At 51.1% G+C, this 15,233-nt stretch overlaps 1 long non-coding RNA gene across 4 annotated transcripts in view; it reads left to right on the top strand.

The window, feature by feature from the left end:
* LOC133238796 (uncharacterized) overlaps nt 1–15,233 on the top strand; it is a 122,493-nt gene that overhangs the window by 20,472 nt on the left and 86,788 nt on the right. For 3 of the 4 annotated variants that reach the window (XR_009733630.1, XR_009733633.1, XR_009733632.1), the window contains exon 2: nt 8,321–8,475. This is a non-coding gene — a long non-coding RNA (uncharacterized LOC133238796). Of the gene's footprint in view, nt 1–8,320; nt 8,476–10,691; nt 10,971–15,233 lie in introns of all 4 variants that reach the window. The other variant, XR_009733631.1, reaches the window with a different exon arrangement.

Here is a 15,233-nt window from a genome sequence, read left to right as displayed (position 1 = left end):
AGAAATATCATGCAAAGGAATAAAAACAAAATCACATTTAGTTATGAATTTACTTGAGGGTTTCCCTGTATTTTCTGAATACCAGCCTCTTTCACAGTATTATGTCATCATAGGAACCATCTCAAGGCTTCCTAGGAAGCTCAGTGGTAGAGAATCTGCCTGCCAATGCAGGAGACATGGATTCAATCCCTGGGTCAGGAAGAGACCCTGGAGAAGGAAATGGCAACCCACTGCAGTATTCAGCCTGCGAAGCTCCATGGAGAGGGGAGTCTGGTGGGCTGCAGTCCTTCGGATCGCAGAGTCTGACGCAACTGAGTGTGCACACGTACCAGAACCACTGCAGGCATTTAACCATTTCACAGCTTCTTCTTGGTCAGAGAAGCAGGGCCACCATGAGTTTTTTGGATCCAGGGGTTTTCTGTAGACGCTGGTCCTTTACACACGTGGGAAGTGAAGGGTTGGAGGGTAGTTCTGGGAGATCGTAGAAAAGTCACTCAGCAGCTTCCCCCGGAGCACAGAGCAGTGGGCAGGGTGGGTCCTCGGGGGAGATACAGGACCGAGAGCACCGGCGGCGGTTCCAAGCACGGCGACTGGGACTCCATGGCGAGGACGATGGGACACCTGGATGGCCACTGTCCCCCCTGGACCATGGCCAGGGGTCTGCAGGTGGAAAGAGGAGAGGATGCTGTGACTCGGAGCCCAGAGGGTGTGCTGGCCACCCTGGCAGACTGGGGGTGATGGAGACCACTGTCCCAGGGACCCTTGGCATCTGCCCCCACCTGTGTCTGCTCAGGGTGTTCCGGGAACAGCAGCTGCTGCTCATCCCTCCCTCAAATCTCCTGTAAAGTCCTCTTCCCACTAACCCTATCCAGAAGCTTGTAGGGCGGAACTCAGACATGGGGTTCTCAGCCTCAGCCAAGGTGATCAGGTAACTGTGCATGCATGAAGTAGAGTTAAAACCACTTCATGTGGGTCTGCATAACTTTGAAAGAATATTTAACACAAGTAATTATATAAACATTTATTTCATGAAATGTAGGGAAATAGATAGGGTTTTCCAAAACCATAGAAAAGGCTAGATTTATTTAAAATTAAAAATAAAAAATTTATATTGAAATCTGCCTTGAATTTCAGCGATCCATTGTGTCCTAAAAATGGGCACGTGGACAAACGTTGTCGTTCAGTTGCTAAGTCATGTCCAGGTCTTTGTGACCCGTGGACTGCAGCACACCAGGCTCCTCTGTCCTCCGCTGTCTCCCAGGATTTGCTCAAACTCATGTCCATTTAGTGGGTGATGTCGTCCAACCATCTCTTCATCTGTCACCCCCTTCTCCTTTTGCCCTCAATCTTTCCCAGCATCAGGGTGTTTTCCAATGAGTCAACTCCTCAAGTCAGGTGGCCAAAGTATTGGAGCTTCAGCACCAGTCCTTCCAAATAATATTCAGGGTTGATTTCCCTTAAGATTGACCGGTTTAATCTCCTTGCAGTCCGAGGTTTGGACTCCTTACAGTCTACCCAAAAGTTGGGTAGATGTTTGCTATTTTTGCAGCTTCGATTTCAAAACTAACTGTTTTAGAAACAAGTCTTGTGTTTTATTGTAAGTGAAAAGATGAGAGAGGTGGTCTCAAGCGCCACCTGTGAGCATCTCTGCACAAACAGGGAATTAGGGAGAGAGCTGGGTAGACTCTTCCGGAAGATGGGGGACAAGTCAGGCAGGGCCATGGCTTCCTGCTGTAACACTAGTTTTTAAAATAGAAAGGAACCTCAGTGTGCCATTTTTGACACAGCAGTGGTAATTTATGACTGTCATAAAGAGCTGCCAAGTGTCATCTAGAGACAAATTTGAAGTCTCTGTATTTCTTTTTTATTCTCCTATTTAACTTGTATTTAAAATTCAGAGTTCAGTATGCTTCCCACCTTTGAATAGTGGTCTGGGCCGCGTATGCTCCGAGCCATGGCTAAGGATGACAACCATGTAAAATTGCACAATTAAAAACCACTTAAAACTTCATAGTGGTCAAGCCTGCTCGGCGGCCTGAGTCGTTCTGCAAGTGACAGAGCAGATGGCGGAGCGGCAGACACCGCCATTCGAGCTCCCGTCGCCATCAGGGGCCTGTGGGGCCGGTTCCTAGCTCGCCTCCCCGTCGGACGGCAGCCAGACCAAGAGAAAAGACTGGACGTGCGGGCAGGGAGGAACGGAGGCCCAGCGCCCTACCACCTGGCTGGCAAAGGTCTTTTCGGTCAACGCCAGTCCACAAGACCTAGAGGGGGCCGTTTCTTCAAACATGCAGACACCAGCGCAAAGCTACAAGCAACACCAAGAATCAGGAAGACAGGACTCATTCAAGAGAACAGAATGAATCTCCAGTATCTGACTGTGGACGTCCCCCGGCCATGACACCTGTCTGTCACGAAGTGGCGCTCAGCGAATGGGGCTGGGAGGACAGAGGGAGGTCATCGGCTGGGTCACGGGGGGAAGCTTTGGGCATGGGGGTGAAATGGATCAAGTCAGTCTGGTTTCATACAAAACAGCGTTTGCTGCTTTGTGTGACCGAGAAGTCCAAGGGCAGTCCTCCCCTTGGTCCAGGATTGATGTCGTCAGGCCAAGCCCAGCTCCGTTGCTGATCTCTGCATTTACCACGTCATCTTCTCTGTGGATTAGAATTGTCTTTGCAAACAAGACGACCTCTGAGCAGCAGAGCTCCACGGCTCAGGAAAGGCTGCAAGCACACTGCTCATGGAAGAAGGCCCTGCCAAGTCTGCAGCCGCATAAACCAGACGCCAGCCCGAGTCAGACGCTCCCCTGAAAGGGGAGGCTGGGTGTGAGAAGGCGCGGTGGGGTGGGGGCAGAGTGGAGGCCACAGAGAGAAGAGAGGCTTTGTATAAAACCGTAGGCGAGAAGGAAAGAAAAAGAAACAGTACTAATACATAAAGAATGGCTTACCTTATACCACAACTAATAGAAGATATAACACAGGAGTAATTCCCTTAAAAAGGCAGGGGCAGCCCAACCGCAAAGATGAAATACCGAAGAATAAAATATGCAGGTTCATTATGAAGGAACTTTAATACACTCCTGGGGGCTCAGAATCAGTCTAGAATAAGAGGGAACATATATCACTTTCTTGCATCAGAAGATCTACAGAAGGAGAGGCCCACACTTCCAAAATGACTTCCAAAACCAAGTCTGCCATCACCCTATCACAATACCAATAGAGTGTGTGTGTGTGCGTGTGTGTGTGTCCAATAGACTTGAATGATGTCAAGTTGGTGTGGAAAACCAGGTGAAAACAGAAAGGAACGTCTGAAAAAGAGAAGAACAGCCCTACCAGATATTAAAACATATTTTAAACCCACCTCCTCTAAAACACTGTGGGACCTACGCGTGAACAGACAGAAAAGTCAACGGAACAGAATAAAAGGCCAGAAATAGACGCAAACATTTACGAAAACTCGTTTGTGACAAAGTCGGTGTCTCAGGAGTGTGAGCACAACTGGGCAGTCAGTCCCACATCCACAAAAATAATAACTTAGAACAAAATTATTTTTAAAAGAAAGCCACAAACGTAATCAAGGAAAATGTTAGGTTATAAAATAATCTTGGATTTGGAGAACTGTTTATCCATGATACAAATTCAGAAACCGTAAGAGAAAAAAAGCAGATCTGATCACATAATAGCAGTAATAGTAACTTCTACACGACAGCCCACCCTAAGCAGACTCACGAGACAGACGACAAACTTAGAAAAGCGTTTGCCGTTCATATCACAAGGCCTAAGTTCCCTCATAAGACGCTGGTGACAGAAGTTTTTAAGGACAAAGGCTATGAAGAGAAGGTTCAGAGACGAGGAAATTTAGCACAAAGGACCAGCAGGCATTTTGGCCATTTTGCCTGGAAATCTTAGCCAGATCCATCCGGTCATTACAAGCATTTCCTGGCTCCCATGTTACCATGGCAACCACTGGCTAAGCGTTCTGCCACCACACAATCAGGACCTCCTTCCCCGCAGCCAGTTCTCCGCGGCAGCGCATCCACTCTGCCCACCACGGTGTGCACACATGGCTGACTGTGTATGCGCACGTGTGTAGACCTACATACACACGCACACACCTAGTTGGTTGTACATTAAAAATATGTCTGGAAACATATACAGTTGCTGCTCGGTATTCACAGGGCACGGGTTCCAGGACCCCAGTAGACACCAGAATCCGCGGATGTTCAAGCCCCTTATAGTCAATGGTCCTACAGCATCACTCCACCCCCACCCCTGTATCTGTGCTCCTGCATCCGCAGGTGCAGAGGGCAGACGGTGCACGTGTGTGATGAGATGATATCAGTTGCATCTTGAGAAAAGAGCTAGGTAGCCTGAGGCGGGCTGGAAGGAGGAGTTTCAGTAGATCCTATTTTGTAGCTTGTGAAATTTGAACCACATAAATGTATTATCTAGGGCTTCCCTAGTGGCTCAGAGGTAGAGAACCCGCCTGCCAATGCAGGTGACGTGAGTTTGATCCCTGGGTCCGGAAGATCCCCTGGAGAAGGAAATGGCCACCCACTCCAGGATTCTCGCCTGGGAAATCCCACAGACAGAGAAGCCTGGCGGACAGTCCACAGGGTCGCAAAGAGTCACGACTTAAGAGACTAAACACCAACAAATGCATTATCTATTCACAAAGCTGTTCATCAACTTTAAAGAGGGAGAGGTTTTAACTTTATATACTTAGGGTGGTTGTTTTTACATTGTTTATAATGATTTCCATAAAAAAGACCCTCGCTAAGTGGATGAGAATGCGTGAACTTCCCTGGAGTACACAACAGTCAGTTAACAACACCGGTTACAGTTCTTTCAAACACTGGTGTTAAGAGGTGTGGCCGGGAGAAATAGAGGAGCCTGCCACTTTCTCAGGTCGTGTAACGGCCGGGTTTTGCTGAGGGCGGCTTCTGTCTGGGCCACATCCTTACAGCAGGCTGCTAACGAGGCCAGTGTTAGGCGGTCAGTATCTGGGGGAACTGTAAGAATACCGCTCGCCCCTCCGGCCATCCTTGAACTCCAAGCCAGCGATCCAAGGGGTTGCCCCTTAAGAGGGCAGATGTCTCTGTAAATCGTGGATCATTACTGGCAGAAGAACGAGGCTCTGGGTCTCACTGACCGTGTGTAGTCATGGTTTTAATGGGCTTTGCCTAATATGGCACCAGGCGTGCGTGCCAAGTCGCTTCAGTCGTGTCCAGCTCCTTGTGACCCCATGGACTGTGGCCCGCCAGGCTCCTCTGTCCATGGGATTCTCCAGGCAAGAATACTGGAGTGGGTTGCCATTTCCTTCTCCAGGGGCTCTTTCCCACTTAGGGATCAAACCCACGTCTCTTAAGTCTCCTACATTGGTGGGCGGGTTCTTTACCACTAGCACCACCTCGGAAACCCACGTGGCACCACTGGTCTGCTCTCACAGGGCACCAGTGCCCCAGCAAGGCGGCAAGAGGAGGTCCGGTCACCTTGTGCGCTTCCACCAGCCTCTGACCCCTTCAGTGTGCTCAGCGCTCCCAGCAGGAATAAGTGAAACTTGTCGAAAGCATCTGAGGTTCAGCTCAGTTGAGAGGGCGCCAGCCCGCAGAACGTGGACAGAGCTGGGCTCCGGGTGAGACCACGCCCTCCTCGTTCTCGTGCCCACCTGCACCTCTGAGCCCCGGGGCCTGCTCTCTGCGAGTGGGGCTGTGATTTAGTCAGAATCCAGATGTTAGGTTGTGGGTGTGAGGCATAGCCCAGACGCTGGGCTTGCTGACCGTCCAGTCAACCTTCACTCCTGGGCTCAGCATTTGGGAATTTGCCTTCTTGCTAAGATGCGCGGTGTGTATAAGACCCCCTTGCAGGGACCTCTAGGAGAGTCCAGGGCATGTGGGTGGGCAGGCAGTGACTGCCCAGACCCGCTTTATGGATAAGAAGCGAGGAGCGGCAGGTGCCCACGGTTACCCAGGAGGAGCTGGGAGAGGTGGTGTGCTGCTGCTGCTAAGTTGCTTCAGTCGTGTCCGACTCTGTGCGACCCCATAGACGGCAGCCCACCAGGCTCCCGCATCCCTGGGATTCTCCAGGCAAGAACACTGGAGTGGGTTGCCATTTCCTCCTCCAATGCATGAAAGTGAAAGGTGAAAGTGAAGTCGCTCAGTCGTGTCCGACTCTGTGCGACCCCATGGACTGCAGCCCACCAGGCTCCTCCATCCATGGGATTTTCCAGGCAAGAGTACTGGAGTGGGCTGCCATTGCCTTCTCCGAGGAAGAGGTGGCGTAGTAGCTGGCATTTGTGTACTCAGGCGCTCAGTCGTGTCTGACTCTGAGACCCCGTGGACTGTAGCCTGCCACGCCCCTCTGTCCGTGGAATTTTCCAGGCAAGAATACTGGAATGGGTTGCCACTTCCTCCTCCAGGAGACCTTCCCGACCCAGGAATCAAACCCACGTCTCTTTGTGTCTCCTGCATTGGCAGGCCAGTTCTTGACCACTAGCGCCACCTGGGAAGCCATGCAGCAAATTACCCTGAACCTCGAAACTTGAAGTACCACATACTGATTATCCCGCATGGTTTCTAGGGCTTGGAAACCTGGGAAGGGAGTGGCCGGTGGTGCTGGCGTGGGGGCGGGGCGGGGTGGGGTCTCATGAGCACAGTCAAGTTAGCCAGGGCTGAAGTTGAAGGCTTGACCGGACTGGAAGATGGGCTCCCACTTTCCCAGATGTGGCCATCAGGTCCTCACTGGGTGAGCCCCTCCAAAGGGCTGCTCAAGACACAGTAGCCGGCTCCCGGCAGCATGAGGGTTCGGAGAGGGGCAGCTCAGGATGGGCACTGCACTGTCTTCTATAACCTGACCCAGACAGGACAAGCCATGGCTTTGGCCGTGTTCTCAGTCCCCCAGGCCCGCCTGGTACAGTATCTCCTGCTGTAGGTAGAATCTGAACTCGAATTTTCCCGACTCCAGTGACCCATATTCTTTCTGTTATACGTGGTAGGTGTTCCCATGGTGCAGGCGAGGTAAGCTCTTTGAAAAGGTGGTGTCTAGAATTCACATCTCCATGTTCTGCGGGAGTTTTTATAGGTGCGATCAATGTCTTCTTTGTTCATTCACCTACTGACTCTTGCTGAGCCCACACGTGCAGACCACCCTGCCCCAGCTTCCTGCAACCTTCGCATTCACCTGGTGGGGGGATTCAGGCGGCAGAAACCTCACCAGCATCTCAGCTCTGTTCTCTTCCAAGTCCCTTCTCCTCCACAAAGTCATGGGAGATTGACTTCCTTGGGAGTGACGTGAAGTTTTGGAATGTTGACGCTGCAGAGCTTGTACTCAGTCTGTCTTACGTCTAGGACTTAGTTCTTTTGAACTTAAGATTCAGTGATTTGATTTGGTGCCCCTGCCGTCCCCCACCCTTGTGCTGAGGGCTGCTCGGGAGGCCCTGTAGTTATGAATGAGGGTCTAACAGAGGAAAAAGAACGTGGTCAGCTCTCCACAGTCCCACCCCAGAACTTGGATGATCTTCTTGCCTCCCTACTAGAGACCATCCTTACTTCACAGGTGAAGAAGTGGGGGCAGAGGCCCATGAGATGGTACCTGAGTCCAGAATCTGTGATTTTCCACTTTGTGTCACTCAGCCGTTTGTTGAATAGATGAACAGATAGTTTTCATGGTTAAGAGGCTTGTGCCTATAGCTCGGTGCTCAAATTATAACACGGAATCTGACCAAAAGACAGAATATTTGAAATCAGAGCTGTCATGTAAAATCTTGTGGCATGTAGGTGCCATGCGGATGTTTACAGTCGCCCTCACGTTGAGTGCTGTTGAATGTGATCTTCTTCCTTTCCTACGTGTTCTTAAGCATACTGCGATTCTTCTGTTGTTTGGGGCAACTGCTGTTAGCACGAGCAGGCTCCGTCCCGAGTGAGGCAGCCACACTAGCACAGAACCGGGCATCAGGCACTCACAGTGCACGTTTCAGACACCTGCTTTCTCCCCTCTTCTCTATTTGGTTTCAGCTTTCCCCACTCTACACACCATCAACTGTTCTTCCGTACTAACTCTTGTTTCCCAAGGGCCTTGGTAAAAAATATTACGTAAACGAAACAGCATCCAGTAAATGCATAAAGGGTGAACAAGTGAATTAGTCCATCAGTTTTCTGGACCAAGAGGCCACAGAACAAATGAAACATATTTCGAGGAGAGAATTCTTATGAAAAAGCATGACCCTAAGGCGATCGTTCTTGCATGTGAGAGAGAGAGACAGAGATATAGAGACACAGAGAGAGACAGACAGGCCTATGCACCACTAATGGGTATTTTCTTTGCAGAGTCTGGGGAGATGCTATAAGATGGTGAATAGAAAGGGTCTGAGATGAGAACATCACCGACTGTCAGCTCCTCGGAAGACGATTCACCCACTGACCAAGCAGCGCTGGGTTTTCACCCACAGCGGTTAAACCTGAGCCCAGTCCATCAGCGGACGGTGAGTCTCGGGTGAGGGGTCTGGGGCTGACGTGTGTGGTTCTGAGGTCCAGGCCTGTGTCCGTTTCCTGCAGCTTCTGTAACAAGCTGTCACGTGCTGAGCAGCTCAGAACAGCAGAAGTGTCTCCTCTCATGGCTGTGGAGGCCAGAAGTCCAAAATCCGGAGGAGAGCCCGTTCTTGGCCTCCCCCAGCTTCCGGCAGCTGTCACTGCTCCTAGCTGTGGCCACGTCGCTGCAGTCTCTGCCTCTGGTCACAGTGCTCTCTGTCCTTCTTAAGGGTGCTGGTCACTGACTTGGGGGCTGCCCAGATAACCCAGGATGGTCTCTTCGTCTTAGGAGCCTTAATTACATCTCCAGAGACCTTTATTTTCCGAATAAGATCACATTCTCGGATTGCCAGGATTAGGACATGGACGTGTCTTTGTGGGGGAGGGAGCACCATTCAGTTCACCACGTGTCTTCAGCAGTTTATGGTGGGTCTTTTTCAGTGAGGCGATCGTAGCAGGACCTGGCAACGTTCTCATAGTAACAGCTTAGACTGATGGGTGCCCCGAGGAAGGAGCTGGAGGGAGTTTTGAGGAAGACACTCCGTTTGATGAGCCCCTGCTTGGTCCAGCTGAGCAGTCACATGTCCTGGACTGGGCCTGTGTGAGAACCTGTGATTCAGATAAGCTGATTGTGAAGAAGTTCTGGAAGCAAGTGACGTCAGGGGGAGTTGCTGTTGGGATCCAACATCTGGTGGGGTTTCAGCCACACTTCTGGGGTGTCAGCACCACACTGCCACGAGGCAGGGCCTGGAATGGCCAAGCTGCTCCTTGGGGGCAAGAAAACAGACCCCAGTTACCCAGGAAGGAGCTGTAGGCTCCCACTGAGCCCCCAGGAGCAGAACGAGGAAGCCCACTTCTCAGCGGACAGGAGCCGAGAACCAGGGGCAGAGCAGCCCCCTCTTGTTGGAAACCCGCAGGGGTGAGGCTGGGGGCTTCTCCCTGGACCCAGTGCCCTGAGGAGGAGGCTGCCCCTGGGCCCACAGCTGCCTCCTTGGGGAACAGGAAGGCTGGACAGCTGAGTGTTTGCCCAGAAGGTGGTATTGGGTGTGGCAGAGGCTGACCGGGCAAATGTAAGTCTCCCTCCCACCCTTCCATCCACCAGGGAGGGGTTGCCTCATAAGGAAAGCGAGACCCTGGCAGGAAGAGGAGAAGCTGCACTTGCTTTCCACACCTGAGCGGGGTCACACCTGAGATGCTGCAGGGGTTACGTGCTAACAGCTCATCTTAAGGGGCAAGAGGGGGACCAGGGCACCTAGACTCCCGAACGGGGGTGCTGTCCGAGGGCCGACCCGGGCTCGGCAGGTCAGCTAAGCACATAACCTGAGGGTTGCTGTTTGAGGGCTGCTGGCAGGAGGCATCTGGTGTTTGTCCTGCAGGTCGGGGCCTGCAAGAGAAATAGGCTTTATAGCACAAAACCGTTCCCACCTACATTCATATCACCTGGGATGCTTTTCATTATTTGTGGTACACCCGGGGTGGATGGGGCTCTACATAACCAGGGGGAGAAGGAACGAGCTCCAAGCCCTAAGTCTCTGGCAACACTGACATCTCCAGGGTGAGCTGCAGAGGAGGAGCTGGCGAGGGCACACAGAGACGGAGAGGCGCAGCGCGAAGGTGCTGCTGAGACGCCGACAGACGAGCACGCTCCCAGGAGGAAGCGCATCCACCGTCCCCATCTCTCTGGGCAGCACTCGTGCGGGGGAACGGGGGTTGGGAACGCTCTGGCTGGGGGGGTCAGCGCCCCTCAATGCCCAGAGGCGCCAGCCTGGCCCCACCTGCCCCCCATCCTCAGAGTCCATCATCCCCCACCTCCCACGGAGCTCTACCTCTGTCCTCTCGGGTGTTCGAGACTGCCCACAGTGCTTCCCTGCCCTTCTCAGAGTCCGTTTTCTCCAGCTCATCAGTGAAGGGGTTTCTTGGAAATGCAGGAAGGCTTCACCACTGCCCAATGAGCTTTCTCTGGAAATGTGGACGGTGGTGTTTCCCTGGCTGCTCCCAGAAACCAGAGGGCGAAAGGGCAGGGCTGGCGAGACCCTTTGAGCCCCACGTCTGGAGCTGGAGTGGTCCTGCAGACTTCATCCGACCGTGTTCCCAGTGGAGGATGACATACTCAGCCCTGGGGGGTCCTCACTGGTCCCCGTGACACGTCACTCACTCCCTCCTCCGGCAGGTGGAGGGGCCGCAGAGAGTGTCACAGCATCGCTTGGGTTCCTGCCTCCAAGACACCCTAACACCTGAGAGAGAAACCAGTGACCAGTAGGTTCGTCTCTTCATCTGAAGCAACTGAAAGTTTCCACTTAGATTCATACCCCATGTTGCCAACCTCTCGACAAGGATTAATTTACCACGGCGCGGCTTTGTTCACAGCAAGGAGGGTTTCCTGCAGAGGCAGCTGAAGGAGCAATGCTGGGTCTCCAAGCGGCGGATCCTGCCTAGATGGGAAGACCAGGTATCCTGTCTGTGGGGCTGGGTGGACTCCAACGTGAACGGTTTCAGACGCAGCACTTGCTGCTGAGCCTCGTGTTCGAGGCAGCGTCAGTCACGGTGGACAAGAAGTGGCGACCATCCAGGTGGCAGGTGAACGGACAAGCAGCGTGCGGTCTGCACATTTTATATATGGTATTTTATCAATAGTGTATTCCATTTATACATAAATGCCTGTATAGAGGGAACATTACTCAGCCTTAAAAAGCAATGAAATTCTGACAGCTGCTACAACACCGACGGACGTGAGGATGTGATACTCAGTGAAATAAGCCAGATACAGAAGAACAGACACTGCGAGTCCACTTCTGGGGGGTCCCTGGAGGAGTCAGGGTCACAGAGACAGAAAATGGGAAATTTCGTGGGTACCAGGGTCTGGGGGAGGAGGGTGGGAGGTTAGTGTTTAATGGGCACAGAGTCTCCATTTGGTAAAATGAGATGATTCTGGAGATGGTGGTGGTGACGGCTGCACAGCCCTGTGAGTGTGCTCACCGCCACAGAACCAGTCACTTGAAAATGGTTGAAAGTGCAAGTCGCTCAGTCATGCCCGATTCTTTGTGACCCCACAGACTATACAGTCCGTGGAATTCTCCAGGCCAGGATACTGGAGTGGGTAGCCTTTCCCTTCTCTAGCGGATCTTCCCGACCCAGGAATCGAACCCAGGTCTCCTGCATTGCGGGTGGATTCTTTACCAACTGAGCTATCAGGGAAGCCCTGATAAACGGTTAAAATCATCAGTTTTATGGTGCATTTATTTTACCACAACAAAAAAAGTTAAAAGCAGTTATCTGTGAGGAACAGGACTTGGGGGTGGGAAGACTGATTTTCCTTATGAGCCTTGTGATACTGTTTGATTTTTTAGCCACATGTGCATGATACTTTGATAAATATTTTTAATTAAAAGATCGAACACAATAGGTGATATCTTTTAGTCGGAAGAAAAGAAAATCCACGGAGGACGATAAACTGCCATCGCTGTTCCGCGTCTCTCATCTCGCCGGAGGAAACCGCGCATTCTTCTTCCCTGATGGATTTGGCAGAAATGCTGAGGCGGTCTGCACTGACTGAGTTTTACATCGGAGCTCCTTCTCTAATGAAAGGATGGTGCTTTTACTTCACAGTTTTCAAAGTGCACTCACAGAACCATCTTATTCAATAGTACACCTTTGTATTAGGCTCCAGAAGTGTTTGTTACCCTCATTTTAAAGATAAGGGAGCTAAAGCTTAGATTAACGCTAAGTTCCTTGAGTAGAAGACTTCTCAGACCAAACTCTGCTTAACATTACACAAAATAGTGAATTTACCAAATATCAGTGGACCCCTCGAGCATGGTCAATTACTAGCTCTAATAGTATTTGACAGCAAAATGATTAATTGATCGGTCTGTCATCATTTATCACCTGTCACGTAACTGTTCACCATCTGTCATCTGCGTGTCATCTGTGTATCCTGAGTTTATCACCTTTTTGTTGCTGTCACTGTTTAGTCACTCAGTCGTGTCAGACTCTGTGACCCCATGGACTGCAGCCCGCCAGGCTCCTCTGTCCATGGGATTATCCAGGCAAGAACACTGGAGTGGGTTGGTGTTTCCTTCTCCAGGGGATCTTCCCCACCCAGGGATCAAACCCACATCTCCTGTTTGGCAGGCAGATTCTTTACCACTGAGTCACCTGGGAAGCCCATTTATCATCTATTATCTACATGCATACATACACACACACAGAATTATCATCTATCATCTGGGTATTATCTTTCAGTTACTTACCTGTTGTCCACCCTTATGTATCGTCTCTCTGTACCTGTCGCCTGTCTCTCCACCCGTCACGTGTCTATCCTCTGTCTGTGTATCACTTATCTGTATGTTACCCAGGTGTCATTGTTGTCGAGCCCAGGTCCATGTCCCTGACGCACAGTGGGGCCAACCTGAAGCATCAGAGTTTAGAGCAGAGAAAGGTTCATTGCGGGACCAAGGAAGGAGAATGGGGGCTTGTGTTCAGAAGACTCAGAAGTGGGATCCACTTGGCAGTCCAGTGGTTAGGACTCCAGGCTTCCACTAAGATCCCGCACGCCCCTCAGTGCAGCCAAAAACAGAAAAAAGACTTGGAGTCCCTGATGAGTTTCAGGGAAGAAGTTTTTCTAGGCAAGATCTGGGGGAGGACTGCAGTGTGTGTGACCCTCCCCTGACTGGTTGGTGGTGAGGGAACAGGGATGTCGGTCATCAGCCAGTCTGGGGTCCCTAGGCTTGTGCTCAGCCTGCAGTGCTCAGCCACCAGGACGGGGTTCTGCCTTGGTTCCTGCAGAAGAGATCAGTGATCCATATCACATGGTTACCCACGTGCCTGAGGAGCAGTCAGGAAATGCATCTTTCTGCGTGTCTCCAGTTAGTAACTGAACCTGCTCTTTGGAGGTACTTCCCCAGTGGCTCAGCAGTAAAGAATCCACCTGCAATGCAGGAGACACAGGTTTGATCCCTGGGTCAGGAACATCCCCTGGAGAAGGAAATGGCTACCCACTCCAGGATTGTCGCCTGGGAAATCCCATGGACAGAGGAGCCTGGTGGGCTACAGTCCATGGACTGTCACAGAGTCAGACACGACTGAGTAACTAATCACACACACACACACATGCACGCACTGCCCTATGGAGCTCAGAGAAGGTCTAGGAGGCTGAAAGTCCCACAAACAAGAAATGGGGAACACGGAAAGGCCTTAATGCCCAGGAGGGCCTCACAGGGTCCTGCTCGGTTTCGGTCACCCTCTTGTTGGCTTCTGCACTCTCTAGAGGGAAACAGGTGTTGGACAAGAAAGATGGTTTAATGTATCTAGAGGGGAACAGGTGTTTGGAGAGGCAGGGGTTAATCATAAACTCATCAGACTCATCAGAGGAACTCGGTTATAGGAGGACTCAGTATCATCATCTGTCATCTGTGTGACTATCATGTATTACTTACCTATTTATCACAGGCCAATCTCCTATGCATCACCACTAGGGTGACCCAACCTCCTGATTTGCCTGAAGTCGTTTATTCCTGTTGTCCAGGGCAGCATTTGTCTAGATTTCTGATTTCTGACTCCGCAGGGCTATAATCACTGTGGAAGAATAAGCCCAGGTGGGAAGGACTCTCTGTGTACCTGGAGCTTCAGCCCTCACCTCGTCCGGCAGTGTGTGAAATGTACATGCAGGGGATGGAGTTTTCACTCACGTGAGAAAAATCTGAAAGGCAATCTGGGATCATCCACCCTGTGCTTCCTCACATTTCCAACAGAAAGTGACACCTGCGTTTCAAAGAGAGCATGTTGAGGGCCCCCTGAGGAAACAGTGGGCTTGCTGATAAATGAGTGGACTCAGGAGAGGCTGCACAGTGCTGACTCCATTTTCGACGGGTGGTGGTGGTTCTGTTGCTAAGTTGTGTCCAACTCTTTTGCGACCCCATGGACTGCAGCACGCCAGGCTTCTCTGTCGTTCGCTATCTTCCAGAGTTTGCTCAAACTCGTGTCCATTGAGTCGGTGATGCCGTCCAACCATCTCATCTCTTGTCGCCCCCTTCTTGTCCTGCCCTCACTCTTTCCCAGCATCAGGGTCTTTTCCAGTGAGTCGGCTCTTTGCATCAGATGACCAAAGTATTGGAGCTTCAGCATCAGGGTTGATTTCTTTTAGGATTGACTGGTTTGATCTCCATGCTACCCAAGGGACTCTAGAGAGTCTTCTCCAGCACCACAGTTGAAAAGCATCAGTTTTTTGGCACTCACCCTTCTTTATAGTCCAACTTGGGTTGAAGGGAAGTATTCACTGTAGCTGCCTGTGCTTTGACCTGCAGAATGTGTGAAGCTGCCATTCCAGCACTTGGTGAAGCTGGTGAGAAATGGGGAAGAAAATATATGTAGGTGTGTGTGGAATTTATATGAGAAACAGAGACTTGAGCCCCTGTTGGTGAGTGTGTTAGAATCATGGGCACTCTTGCTGTAGCAGTTTGGACATTTATTACATGGGCTAGACCAACACCTAGTTATGTATTTTATGGTTGGGTAATGTCAATACCCTCAGATATGCAGATGACACCACCCTTACGGCAGAAAGTGAAGAGGAACTAAAAAGTGAAAGTGAAGAATGAAAAAGTTGGCTTAAAGATCAACATTCAGAAAACAAAGATCATGGCATCCAGTCAGTGTCAGACTTTATTTTGGGGGGCTCCAAAATCACTACAGATGGTGACTGCAGCCATGATAT

This window comes from Bos javanicus, chromosome 25 (genome assembly GCF_032452875.1).
Source record: "Bos javanicus breed banteng chromosome 25, ARS-OSU_banteng_1.0, whole genome shotgun sequence".
Classification (NCBI taxonomy): Eukaryota; Metazoa; Chordata; class Mammalia; order Artiodactyla; family Bovidae; genus Bos; species Bos javanicus.
This window is presented reverse-complemented; position numbering and strand designations above follow the sequence as displayed.